General features: G+C 44.8%; 1 protein-coding gene across 2 annotated transcripts in view; it reads right to left on the bottom strand.

The window, feature by feature from the left end:
• The window catches only part of LOC144124731 (diuretic hormone receptor-like), a 183,602-nt gene that overhangs the window by 118,026 nt on the left and 51,339 nt on the right, over window positions 1-14,237 (bottom strand). The window lies entirely within an intron of this gene.

Here is a 14,237-nt window from a genome sequence, read left to right as displayed (position 1 = left end):
TTTAACAAACGGGAAATGAAGAGGAGGAGCCCTTATTACCTTTACTCGCCCTCTTCATTGATAGTGTTTATAAAAGGACAGAGGATAAGGTGGGCGGACGAGGTTAAGAAGTTCGCAGGCGTAGCGTGGGCGCAGCTGGCAAAGCGCAGGGTTAATTAGAAAGACATGAGAGAGGCCTTTGCCCTGCAGTGGGTGTAGTCAGGCTGATGATGATGATGATGATGATGATTTTCCGAATGGGAACTTGCGCTCAAATTAGACAGAAATTAACGACTCGCTAGATGACTAGATAATCAGGTATTCGGCTCATTCCTAACGCTTTTGCTAACCGACAAAATATATAAATTTCTGCAGTTGTATTTGTGCATTTTTTCGTAAGCAAGCCAGTTATGTCTGAGAAATCTTCATGAATACATTTCGCAACATCATGCTTCAGGTTTAAGTTTTTTACGATTGCGCAAGAATAAATATTGATTCTGTATGATATTTCTATTTCCCATGCAATTATGTGCAATTTATGTGTGTGTGCGAGCGCACGCTTTTCGGTTGTGCAATTATATTTCAGAACTTTACGTACGACATGCAGTTAGCATCGGTGACTTGAAAAGCTGCTCGAATCACCTCCAGTGGACGGACGTACCTCTCTTTAACGTTCCCGTTGTATACTCTACAGGAGAAAATGAAAACTGAAATCAACTGTTTCCGAACAGTGCCAAACTTTTTACCGCTTTCCTAAGGATCTTGCTTTTTCGGCCCATACTGTTCAGAACACCCTTGTTTCAACGATGTAATTGTTCAACAGATCTTTCTGGGCAACACACAACTACTCGCTCGCTACTCGAGTAGCGCTGGACGAATTGTACTCGCGAATATCATTCCAGGTAACCGAAACAAACATTCAAAAAAACTGCTGCGCAGTGCGTGGGGCCAACGAAAAACTTAATCTTCGTGGCGAGTATGGGTGCTGTAAAGCATAAAAAGGTTTATCGGTTACGTGTCTATGTACGAGAGAAATTTAGCTATAGCACCATTCAGCTCTTCAGCCATAACGTAAAGAAAAGGTACATAGGGGTGAAAGTATGATTAGCAAATTATAGATCACGTTTAAGGAGAAAAGCTACGCGTGCGGTGGCAGTAACCACTGGCGTATCCGATCCTCTTGGCGAGTTATTGGGGAATGCGCGGGATCATGAGCAGGAAAGAGAGAACGACGAATACAGAACTGCTCCCCATACAGCAGCGGCTTTTAAGACATCTTAGATTGATGATTGGTTGGTTTCTTTTTGGGGAAAGTAAATGGCGCAGTATCTGTCTCATATATCGTTGGACACCTGAACCGCGCAGTAAGGGAAGGGATACAGGACGGAGTGAAAGAATAAAGGAAGAAAGAGGTGCCGTAGTGGAGGGCTCCGGAATAATTTCGACCACCTGGGGATCTTTAACGTGCATTGACATCGCACAAAACACGGGCGCCTTAGGCGCAGTTTTCGTTTTCGTCTTTTCTTTTTCGTTATTTCTTGTAGAGTTCAGTGTGGCGAATAAAAAAAGAACTGGCCTCAACCTGGTCAGCCACTGCTGCGCTGCGTCAAGTAGCTGGCGATAAAGGAAACAACAACTGCTACCTGTTGAGCAGAAAAAAAAACATAAACAGCGCCCAGTTTGACAAGGTTAGGTCAAATGCGAATTAGGTGCCCTCGCACTTTGGTTTGCACTCCGTTTTCAGTTGGAAGCTCGGTTTTCAAGGTCAAGAAACTTTCGGAGAAAGATCGGCGAAATCAGACTCCGCCTTAAGATCCGCCTTAAGAGCATAACTCGATAGACTTAATAGGTTAATGCCTATATATGCAGGCTGGGCATCTCTAAACCATACGAGGCGGATTGCAGCCCTAAATCTGCACGATGCGGATTTAGGGCTGTTTGACGGCGCAGTGAATCACTAACCCGTCCGCACAACTCTTCGGTCCAACACCCTTTTCCAAAGCATTTAAAGCCAGAAAAGCCGAGCACCAGGCCGGGGGAGATCTTCCACCCATTAGAAACTGGTGGGCACACGGCGACGCTAAGCTCTGGGGATCGAACCCAACACCTGCCCAATGCGAGGCGGATGCTCTGCCCCTATACTTTGCATTCATAGATCGCTCGAATCCCATGCAAATCCTGATGCAGCGGTAAAGCGATTAGGCGATGCGCCACTATCCTGAGGTGGCAGGTGCTGCCACCGGTGCGGCTTGTGAGACCCAGGTTGCTCTTCCCGTGCCAGGACACAGACTGATGCTTCAGACAGACAAACATCGGCTAAAATCTGAGATAGCGGCAAAGAAGCAAATAACCTTCGTGGAGTGCGTTCACTGCGAACTGAAGCACAATCTTAAGGGAAGAGAGAGATAGAGAGAAAAAAGCATACAGAGAGCGACCGGGAAGTGCAGAGCCAACTACCTCCGCTTTTCAAGCTCCAGGGCTCCCCGTTGCGCCATTGCCCTTCTTGCGTGCCAGGCGCGGCTCGATGCTGGCGACGTGTACACATTTTCCCTCGACACTACAAGTTTGCTGCATATGCTAAATTCTTCACTGCTAGTTCCTGTGATAGCTACCGATCTGTTAGTGATGTACGCCGCAGGATTGTTGTGTTTGGGTCGGTGCTTTTATAGCACACAGCGCAATTAAGCGCGAACCGAAGTTTTTTCTGTATGAGCAGCATAAGATCTGCTCTGTAAGATCGAGCGATGACACATCGTATTTTAATGTTCCGAGATGAACCCAGGATGGATTTGCGACCGCAGAAAAGACGTTCTGCGCCGCACCGCAATGAGCAAGAAACGATTCAATCTGAAATAGTCTGTTGCACGCACGCTGCGAAACATACTATTCTTACCATGCGCTATGAAGTACTGAACGCCAGCAGGCTTCTCGTAAACCTTTGAGGTTTGTTTCTTTGCCGTATTGGAGTCACTAATACGGTACACAAGCGGCATTCTCGAACTGCGCATTCGCTCAGAGCGTGTAAACAGCGGCCGGAAGGCCATTCGCGCTTCGATCAGAGAGCGCATTCTAGAGCTTGCCCAACAACTTTTTCTTTTTTTCAAAGCACCCGATAGGCCGCCGCAGCGGCAGTCGGACATGATCCGTTCAGCTCTATGTCGTGCTGACCCGCTTAAGCGACAAGCGCGGCAGCAATGTGGGAGACGCCTGCTCTCTAGCGGGACCCCCCCCCCCTCACATTCAATGTACATTTATTGTTCTTTCCATGTCTGTTTACCGCAGTCGTCAAGCGCTTCCATCTGGCATGCTTTAATTTCTGCTGCACTCACTTGCCTCACGGTGCAGCGGGTAAATGAGAGCACGGATCGCACCGTCGCTGCTCACAGAAGGAAAGGTACAACATGCCATGGTTTTGTCGTGGGACAACTATATTTAGACCTAGCCTGAGAGTATGCGCAAAATTGCATAACTACAAAAATGTTCCACGACTGCTCGTTTGCGCGCCGCTTGATGAACAGCCCGTCACTAGAGTCACTCTGTGCAGAGAGAGCGAGTGGCTGGAAACGCATCCCGACAACGGGAAAATGGTGTTCCTTTCATGAGTCACCTCGTCGTCCTTGTTCACGCAGCGGCGAGTTGCGTCACTGCAGGAACAAGACCCCTCGTGCAGCCTCTACTCCACTGGTGCTCTTAAAGGGGCCGTAAATATAAAGCGACGACACAGCGAGACTTTACACAAAAGTTGACATCACAAATCTTTGAGCAAGCCGGAGAACAATATCACGGATTATCGTCTCTACGGGCTCCGCTTCACTATTCAGCAAAGCAATTCCTGGCCTGCTCATGCAGGCGGAACGACCCTTCTCATTGTTAGCAGCCTTCAAGCTTTCCGGATGCGCTCGTGATTGCTCTTCGACAAGACAAGGGTGCAGCCACACCTTAGGGAGCAACCGCATTCACGAAAATCAAAACCATATTGCATGATGATGCACAACGAATTCGTATGGTACATTTATTTGTACTATACATGCCTCCCTTACTTTCATGCGTACGACTTCTGCCTATTATAGGGACCCCGTAAACATCCCGGTTTTCACGTGGGTCCTTGGCAGGCTCCGACCGCGCGGTACTGATGTGACCAATTAGGTGATAGCATGAAGTTTACTGAGAATGTGATCCGCTGAAGGCACACCTTTCGTGCCGGGCCTAAAATACGTGCCTAAACCTGAACGAAAGATATCCATTTCAGTCAATGGCTGGAAACATTTAGCGTTTCACATTAACATGAGGAGTTGGCCTACTTGGTACGCGTGCGTGGTTAATGAGCTCAAAAAGAAATCGATGAAGAATAAAAAAACACAACACAAGCGCCCACTCTCACTGGCCTTTTACAATTGCTTCCTTTGGGATCATTTTCAAAACCAGTCTTCTGCACTGCCTACTCAATGTGGCATCTAGAGTGTCAGCTTTCCTTCACCAGGAAGAGTGCTTTGGACGCTTTTGCTCAATCGATGTTCTCATGGTTTCAATACCTCTGAACGAATGCAGGACGAGACAATACGTTGTTTTTGCGAATTCGAATAGCTCGAATTAAAATTCATCACAGGCTTAGGGACCCTCCTCGATACTGTCAACTAACATGTGCCATGTGCAACGCGCTAATCCACTCCTAAATGTTGTGACATTTTTTGCTATTTCACGGGTGAACTTCAATCACTAGGCTAGTTTCAGAAACGCGTCTACTATTCTCTGTACACAACCCACTGCGAGTCCTTCGTGACGGAAACGAAATTATCATTGACGCAGCAGTGTAAGCTAGTCACATCTTTATGCAACTCATTCGCGTGCGACCAACTCAGTCTGATAAAAGCATCGCTAGCAATCAGGCCACTCGAGAACCCACTCTCGGTCGGTTCAAGATTCAGCGGGTGAGCGAAATCGCAATTTTAGTTGAAAACACTATTCTGCAGACCGCGCATACAGTGCAGCTCCCCTGATTAGGGTGCGTGTGGCTGCCTTAAGCATCAACGAACGCCTGCGACAGCTGCAATGCGTTTCGCGCTTTGTAGCGGTGATATGGGCCTTGATAATAGTTGCCGAAAGCTCTTCGATTAGCTTTCGATTAAGAATCAGCTAGATCCGAAATTGATGGTATCCGCTTGTCTTGCCTTTGTCCCGCCTTTGTTGCGCTGTTCACCCACCATGAATGGTGTCCTGCGCCGCCATAGATATACTCCGCCAATGCAAGTAAAGGGTGTTATCTATAACGCATATATACTCCCGATATTAGTTACTACATAACTTTGCGGGGTATAACCACCAAACAAAATATTTTTATGTTACTGGTTCCACAGAAAACGGCCGTCAGATTATTTGAAAATCTACCTTGGAATTCCCATAGCACTCGTTCTTTAAGTATTTTGGTATTCTGAACATTCGATGGATGAATTGGCTGGATTATGATTTCTTATGGCACAAGGGCGTCTATGGCCAAGGAGCGCCATGACACAATGTATCTTTGATATCACAAGGTGGACTCAAAGACCCCACCATGTAATAATAATGCCTTGTATCCGTTCGAATATAGCGCATGCACAAATATGCAGCTGTAAGAAATAACGAACTTATAGCGACAGCTTGAAGTCTGAATCATTATATATGCCCGTACAATGCGCGACATCACTTACTCTGGCCTCTACCTACTAGCCGCATTATGTACAGTAAAGAGTCCTTACACCCTAATGTCGATCATTACCTGAGCATTCTTGCAGAGAAGAGCGTATGTTTTGAAGGAATATCCCGGAACCAGCTAAGGTAAGAGTAAACAACAGCGCTGCCACGGCGGACAAAAACGAAGAAAGAAGGATAAGCGCTGACTCACAACTGAGGCTTATTGAAAAAAAACACAGGTATCAATACACTTCAGAAAACAACCAGGGTGTATCCTTCTTCGAAAACGCTTCTAACCATGGGAATCGAGGTTCTTATTCCCACAATCATGAAGAAGCACCGAAGCTGTGCTTACACATGTGTCCCCATTCACGAGGATAACATATGCCTCACACCGTTCCCTTGTTAATTTTTCCCTACGCCTGCAAATAACTTTCATCTCATGGAAAAGAGGTGTGCACATTTTCTTATCGGGGGAACAAGGGATATTATTCAGGGGGCAATCTCTGTTATGTAACGCACGGTTAGACGATGGGGGGACTTTTAACGAGGTATTATGCTGATGTAGACAGGTGTTCGCACAATTTCCCGTTTGGCAGATGTATTTCTTGCCACAAGAAAACTCAATGTCATAGACTACCCTTTCAGCACACGGCGTGAACTTATTTTGATCGTTTATCTTGCAGCTCTAATACCGGTTGTTTTATGTTTTTTGCCTTTGCTTTCTTGTCTACTACGGCACATAAATTCCCAATTTTTTTTTCTCAACTGAGAACAGTACTTGAATGCCATATCTGGCCATACAAGCTAATTTCCAAGCTTTGGATTTTTGAAGGCACTGCCGAAACCTTGTAAAAAGCCAATAATTATTGTATTGTAAGTTCTTTCTGTTGCCACTGTAAATGATGTTCCTACAGAATGCAATCTACACTGAATGAATCTACAGAATGCAATCTATATTGAATCTTTTTCCGGAAATGTTGTTTTATGTAAATCTTGCATTGTGACCCCATTGTTTTTTTGTGTATCTTGGTCACTGGGCGCCTCCTCAAGCTGCCTTTAGCAGCCTTTTGCCCAGTGGTAGCTATTATTCGCACTGCACTGTAGTGTATAAAGAGAAAAGAAAACTTTCATTTCATTTCATCATGTCACTTATTAAAGGTGCACTGAAAAGGAATCTTCATGCATACATCTTTTTGCCAAGGGAACTCTATCTACGCGTCCTGGGCATTGTACGAAACTTCGAATTACTGTACTGTGCGGCTGATTGTCTAATTAAGTTGGATTAAGCGTCAGGGCTCCCGCCTTTTTTTTTAACTCGACGCGGTAGGTAGGCGGAGTCAACCAACGCGTGGACTGCCTTTCAGCTAGTCCAGTGGCGGCTTTCGCTTTCATTTTGTTTTTTACGTTCCTGTGAATAAACAGTTTCAGTCACAGACAATATAGCCATAAATCAGGCCCACGGAAATAAATATACATGTTGACTCTTTAATTTACGTATCACTCCACCGATGGCAGAGCGGCAAGCCGCCGCGGGACTGGGTGACGCGTTGGTTGACTCCTCCTACAACCGCTTTCAGTTAAAAAAAAAAAAGGCGGGAGCCGGGACGTTTAATCTGATTTGATTAGAGCAATCATCCCTAATCCGAAGTTTTTAAGAATGCTCAAAGGTGTAGATAGAGTTCCTGCGGTAAAAAGGCGAGTTGAGATTCCTCTTTAGTGCACCTATAACACCACTGGGCTCCCACTGCTTCGCGAACGAAACTCTGACAGCCTCTGTGCTGGAAGGCACACTGAGCGCACTTATATGCGCCAGCGGTTAAAAGCATGACAACTGAGCAATGATCAGAACTTATGTTCGGAAGCGGAAAGGACAATGTTTCTCTAGCAAAATTATCGAAATAAACACGGAAAGCAACTGAAAAAGCAATATGGCAAGTTTAGAAAATTGTATATTTGGCTAATAGGTTCGCACCACTATTTCCTGAACGCCTTACCCATGCAAAGCATTAATTCAAGACTTACGACCCGTGCTCAGTGTCACGTCAGTTCTGCTGAGCAGCAGCGAAATGCTGTTTTTGAAATAGTTTACTGTTTACTGGATGTTTGCAGGTTATGTATTCGCTCTTTAGTTGCTTTTTGTTTCACTTGTCTTCATATACTGCATCCCAAATGTTATCGATACGTATTATATGTGTGTGACATGTCTCTACGATAAAAAATAAAAAAAGATGGAACTGCTGTGCGCATGTATTCTTAGGTTTTGTAGATTCTGCGTTTTCTAAATCAAGCAGTTGCAATTTATTTGCTGTCAGATGCAGTGTGGTTCTCAACACGGCGAATATATACTGTTTATTTTATTAAGGCGTAGTCGGAAATAAGCATGCAGATTTAAACTACTTTCATGTTGCAAGATTGTGTATATCGCGTATTCCGTGAGGAATAAAAACGTGGTAACAAAACGACCTGCCAGAAGATCAATCTAAGCGGGCATATAGCACTCAGCATTGCGCGCGCACAAATTCTTCCTTGTCAGTGCCGGTACTCAGATGGTTTATTTGCGAGTGATGCAGTCTGCGGTCTTTTTATAATTCAGTCCGCTCAAGATTCCATTATCAAGGATCTTCGGAATATCACCGGCCTATTTACAGGACGGGCACTTAATCGCGGCCATGCGATGATATCATATAAGCACCGCAGCTGTCAGAGTAACTTGGAACGTACAACACTGCACCCAAGGAGAACAAGAAGCAAGACCTACGTACGTGGGAAGATGGACCGTGTTTTAACTGAGTCGCAGGAGATAAAGTAGTGCAGGCTTAAGCTGAGCTAGTTGTAGCAGCTGTGGTAAAACGTCTCCAAGATACATGATGGAATTTCGAGCCTTCTAGTGAATTTGGCACCTCTGAGACAAAAACATCTAGTGGATGGAGAGGAGATTCACCTTTCCCCATAGGACCTTGGTAGATTCACCGACATCGTAGGTCTCTAATGTACCGTGGAACAGCAGATAATACACTTTGGGAAGCTTTGACTCAGTCTTTACTCATCTAGATGGTCTTGGCGTAACAGTTGGGACAAGACGACAAGACAGCAAAGAGGTTGGTGAGGACACAGCTGACTGGAATATGGCTTTAAATGAACCACGAATCAGAGAATACAGGAAAAGAACTCTGCAGGGGGTGCGGGGGTGGAGGGGGTAATCAGTATCACTGATTCTGTCTAGAAGCTACAGTAACCAAGAAAGCAGAAGGCGAAGAAGAAAATAGTTACTTAGCAGAAAATAACCGCGCTGTTTGGACCGTTTTTGGACTTGCAGCAATGTAGCAACTTTAGCGGTCAGAGAGACCTGTTGCTGCGCTAGACTGCACCAAAACAATCACAACGGTAATCCTAATTAGTTTCTAGCTAACAGTCCTTCGTTGATGCAGCCCTTTGGTTGGTCGCACGCCATATGACTAATAAAAAGTTCCACAAGAACCTGTCATATCCACGCCTTCGCAGCGCTCAGGCATTAAACAAGTCTGTAGTAGAACTTTCTGACGGTTTAGTTGGTACATCTCTATTAAACAGCGTGCGCTAACAGGACGTACACAGGAAACTTGGAGACAGAGGAAAGAAGCGCAACTTCCAACTTTAATGACAGGAAAGGATGCCAGACGCTCTTTTATATCTGTTGGGGTGAGGGTGTGCGAAATGAATGACAGAGGCGAACAACTTCAAACATCGGCAAACAGAAAAACAAAAAAAACAAAAACGCATGTCGTAACAAAGCTCACCATGCAGACCGAAAAGCTGAATGTAACAACAGGTGACTAAAGAGTGATAACGGTTGATATGAAGTGCAAAAACATGAGCAGATAACGGTTGATATGAAGTGCAAAAACATGAGCAGAGAAAACGTAAGGAACAACACGAAGCATATGTAAAAGAAGAAAAGTAAAAAGCACATAAAGCGGCGTGCAAAAGGCGCATAAAAAACCGTAAAAAAGGAACAACATAAGGGAATGCAGAGTATGAGATTACTGCTAAAAAACATAAGAACCTAGACGAAACCATCTAAAAAGGATAGTTCCTTTATAGAAAGAAGAATAGAAGGCATGCTAACGCATTTGTCTTTTCTTTGGTCGATGTAAAAGGCCTCAATGACTTCTCTTTCAGTCTTGTCCGTTGCCTTGGCTAGGAACCTTGTTTCGTGGAACTTGGGACGGCAATCTTTACATTAGCTGCAGTGTATAGGAAGGTTACCTCCTGTCTTGCTATTAAAGGTCACATTGTGCTTTCGGGCGCGCTCATTAAAACGTTTTCCTGTTTGTACCACGTAAACTCTGCCGCACGTCAAAGGGATCTCGTACACCACATTGGCAGTACACACTGTGAACTTTTTTTGATCTTTGATGTGACAGGACTTCTTAACTCGCTTACTGGAAACCATAGGGGAAAGTTTTGCCAGCTTGCAGGGAGCTGAATAAACCAGCTGCACCCCGTGCCTGGAAGCAACTTTTTTCAAATTGTGCGAAAAACCATGTAGGTAGGGTATGACCTGCAAAGGTTTCTTTTGAAACTCTCGTTTGTCACCTGGATTCTTCAGTTTTTGAAGAAGGCCTTCAGACACGCTGGTAATGAAGTGCGCTGGATAGCCTGCTGACAGAATTCTTCCAATCTGGCACTGGAAACTTTCACCTATCTTTTGCGGGCAAGATTTGTCAATAGGCTGATTTTAAGCAGAGGAACAATATGCCACGCTTAACTAGCTTGTAATGGAAACTATCTTAAGCCAAAAGTGACTTTTTTCATCGTGGTGGATACATCCAACATACGTGCTTGCAGGCGAAGGAAAGTTGCAGATTAAAAAACTGAAGACAATTGCTGTGTGCTCTTTCATGCGTAAATTTTAGACCTGTCGACATAGAAGTAAAATCACACAAAATTTTCGTGATAACAGACTGTGTCACACCCTGCCGGTACATCAATAAGCACTAGATAGTCATCCACGTGTCTAAAGATACGAGAGACTGCCTTGTTACACAAGCTTCCCTCAAGTTTCCGCTCGAGTGAGGCTAGAAACATTTCGCACAAGACGGGCGCTACTGAAGACCCTATACATATTCCTTGCTTTTGGACGAAAAATTTTTCATCGAATGACACAGCAGTAGAATTTAAATAGAAAAGTAACAGGTCTAAAAAATTGCCTATTGTAATTTGTTTGCCGATGTTTGAAGTTGTTTGCCTCTGTCATTCATTTCGCACACCATCACCCCAGCAGATATAAAAGAGCGTCTGGCATCCTTTCGTGTCATTAAAGTTGGAAGTTGCGCTTCTTTCCTCTGTCTACAAGTTTCCTGTGTACGTCCTGTTAGCGCACGCTGTTTAATAGACAAGTCTGTCTTGTGATATATTTGTTGATCATGTAAGGGCCTAACTTAACCTTGCAAAACCTAAGTACATTATCTTCGGCTGTCACGATCACTGCCTCCTTAGGAACAAGTGTACAACGCGTACTAGCTCAAATGTTTAGTCAAAATTCTGGAAAGGGTGGCAGTGCTTTGAAGTATTGCTGGGTTACTGTTGCCTCCAGCTTTCGTTTAGCTAGCCCAATGCCGGTAAATGTTGCAGCAAATTTCTCACCGTGCAGTTCACGTGCACTGCTCCTGTAGCCAAAGTAACTAGCTCCGCCTGACAGGCACCGATCCTGGGCGTAATTTCTTGGGAGGCTGCTTGTGCACTCTTGATTGACGCTATTTTTTTCACAAGATGCAGCTGTGTTTTCGAGTTCAATGCATTAGGCCACAATACGCCTTTGGATCTCAATCCTCCCAGCGTCATTTCGCGTTGCACTATGACCCACGAAAACAATGAAAAGCACGACAAAATGTAATAAATGCGTGCTTAAACTTCGCAATATATTTGTTGGCAGGAGTCTCGCCCAAATATAAATATCGCCCACCTTCCTTTTTATACGTGCTTTTTCTTTCTGCTTATCTCGAGATTTTTAGACCTTCCAGATTTTTAAGCGTGCCACGAAAAAGCAACGCAATTAACAGCTAACATTTTGTGACTGAATGCGGGTGGTCGGACGTCCAAAACCTTATGTATCGAGTGACCAAATTCTAATCCGCTTACAAGCACTCCTAAATAATCACTGTTCATGGATGTCAGTATGGAAACAAACATTCTTCAAATTCGAAGTTTCGATTTTGATTCCAGGAGGAAGGAGCAATGCAGGTTAATGCAAGGTATGTCATAGATAATAACCGTATAGTAATGCAGGACTTGCGACTTTAGGATATTACCATCCTAGATTACGCACTCTTATCCCAATATTGCTTCCAAGCATTTCCTCGGCCGCGACATTTTTTTCTTCTTGTTAGAGCTGTAGCTTTAAACAAAACCAAAACCCGCTGCTTCCGAAAAATTTGTTCGTTGATGCGGTATGCAACTCAAAGCTGGTTTCTGTGTTAAGCAGGATGTTGATAAAACAAAGGGCCCTGGTGGTTACAGTGGGAAATTCCTAGGGTCATTTGATAGTGACCCTCTCTGTGCCCGGCCATTTTTAAGGTGATAGCCTTTGATGGTTCATATATACTCGCGGTGTCCGCCCGTCCGTCTGTCCGTGACACTCTTCGACTCGATAAGAAAAAAAAGACCTTCCTGCACGATGGGATTTGAACCACCATCCTTCTGTCCCGCAGATGAGCGTGCTAACGACTCCGCTACTTCCTCCCAACGCATACATATTTCTCCTTGTCTAGGACGCTGAAGAGTGTTTGCAGAAAGGCGTCGGATCGATGGATGCCTCCCAAACGCCCTCCAGTGTCTCCAGCACTTAAGATACACAAACAATTGCGTACTTAATCAACATCTTAACCATAAATCACAGACACAAGCAGCAACACCGCGCGGAGGGCTTTCGCCTCGCCGCACTTTAGGTCAGCAAAGTGCCCCCTTAATGTCCTTCTGCATTACTGAAGCACCCGTAAAACAACGACTGAAGACGTTGCTACAGTCACCCTTGAGGAATTAGGGAAGCGAGCAGTTGCGAGCAGGCGGGTGATAATACTCATACAGGGTTGGTTTAACTGGTACTCCGCACCAGCCCATTCTACATCGAAAACACGCAAACCGTTCAATATGACATCTTCAGTGGCAGTTGCTATTTTCTGCACCAGCTGTCATTCACTCGGGGTCTGCACGTATTCATATTACTGATATTAGTAGCGACGTTACACGTTACACATGATAATATACAGGTGGCTGCTTGCAGGAACTTAGTGGTTCGACCATATAAATTCTGTACGAAATTGCATGAAACTTTATTAGAGAACATGGACTTCAGGAGAACTTGTGGCTGTGGGAGCATAAACCGCGACTTTTTCTAGCCATAACAGAAAATAAAAGCTAATGTCCATGAATTCGCGCAACATACTTCTTAAATTATTTAGGTCCACTTCAGAGATACCGCTCGCGCGTCCCGGCAAGGCAAATAAATTCAACGGCTTTGTTGCAAGATAGAATGTCATATTGGCTGCGCCCTGGAGCGCAAAAAGATAGCAAGGTTGATCAGCAGTATTCATATGGCACTTTACCTGCCCTATCCACAGCAGAGCAGTCTAACGGCGCAGCCTTTGAGCAACATTCCTATTCATAAGCATATGGGACAGGCGCGTGGTTCATTGGTATTTCGGGGCGTTGCGAAAGCGAATGCGACTCCCAGTAGCCGTTCCAAGTGAAGCTGCATATCTGAAGAAGGGGACGCCATTTTTATATATTACCCCTGCCCCGCTTCCTTTATTTTTATTTTTTTAAGGTGAAATACCTGCAACCAAGGCGAGGTATGCGCACCCTTTATTTCTTGCGTGTGTCGTAGCACAGGAGGCCTCTTACGCAACGCCTCTAACGTTCCCCACACGTGTCATATATTCAGGCGGTTTTCGCTTTCCGAACACTAGTGTGGGTCGTTCTAAGCTTTGGTTCAGAATCCGAAGCTTACCACAACGCCTAAAAACACCCCACGCACTTTTTTATCTTTTTTGTCTTAAAAATAAAAACAAGAATACCTGTTGACGAACGTCGCAGGTTTTTGATCGTTTCGCCGCCCTCGGTAAGAAAGCAAATAACAAAAAAAGAAAATGCCAAATACGTGGCCCAGTGCATTCGTCGCCTAGGCGACGGAAAAGAGTTAGTTGTAACGGTGCTTGCCTGTGCCCACTCCTGTTTTTTCACGGCAGGTAAGAGCACTTCTCGTGAACGCGCGGCGGGAACAAAATACGTGATATCAGCGTAGGGGATCCCAAATTTTTATTTTTATTTCTTTCTTAGAAACAGAAATGCGTTTCGCAGAACAGTCATGCGAAGGGCGAACAGCAGAAGCAGCGCAGTGTATGCAATTGAGGTAAAAAAAAAGCGTGAAACCAAACATTCTAGTCGGGAAAACATTCGCTCGGCACTCCTGGAAAGTTTACAAAATGACTGGAGGTTCACAGGGACCCATAAAAAGCTTGTTATTCGAGCAAGAAGGCATCTAAAGTTTCGATTTCTGGGCAGTCTGTCTAGCATCGTCTACAACTTATTGTGTGCGTGTGGTCTTT

This window comes from Amblyomma americanum, chromosome 3 (assembly GCF_052857255.1).
Source record: "Amblyomma americanum isolate KBUSLIRL-KWMA chromosome 3, ASM5285725v1, whole genome shotgun sequence".
NCBI lineage: Eukaryota > Metazoa > Arthropoda > Arachnida > Ixodida > Ixodidae > Amblyomma > Amblyomma americanum.
Note: the sequence above shows the minus strand (reverse complement) of the source record. Positions and strands in the feature narration are given on the sequence as shown.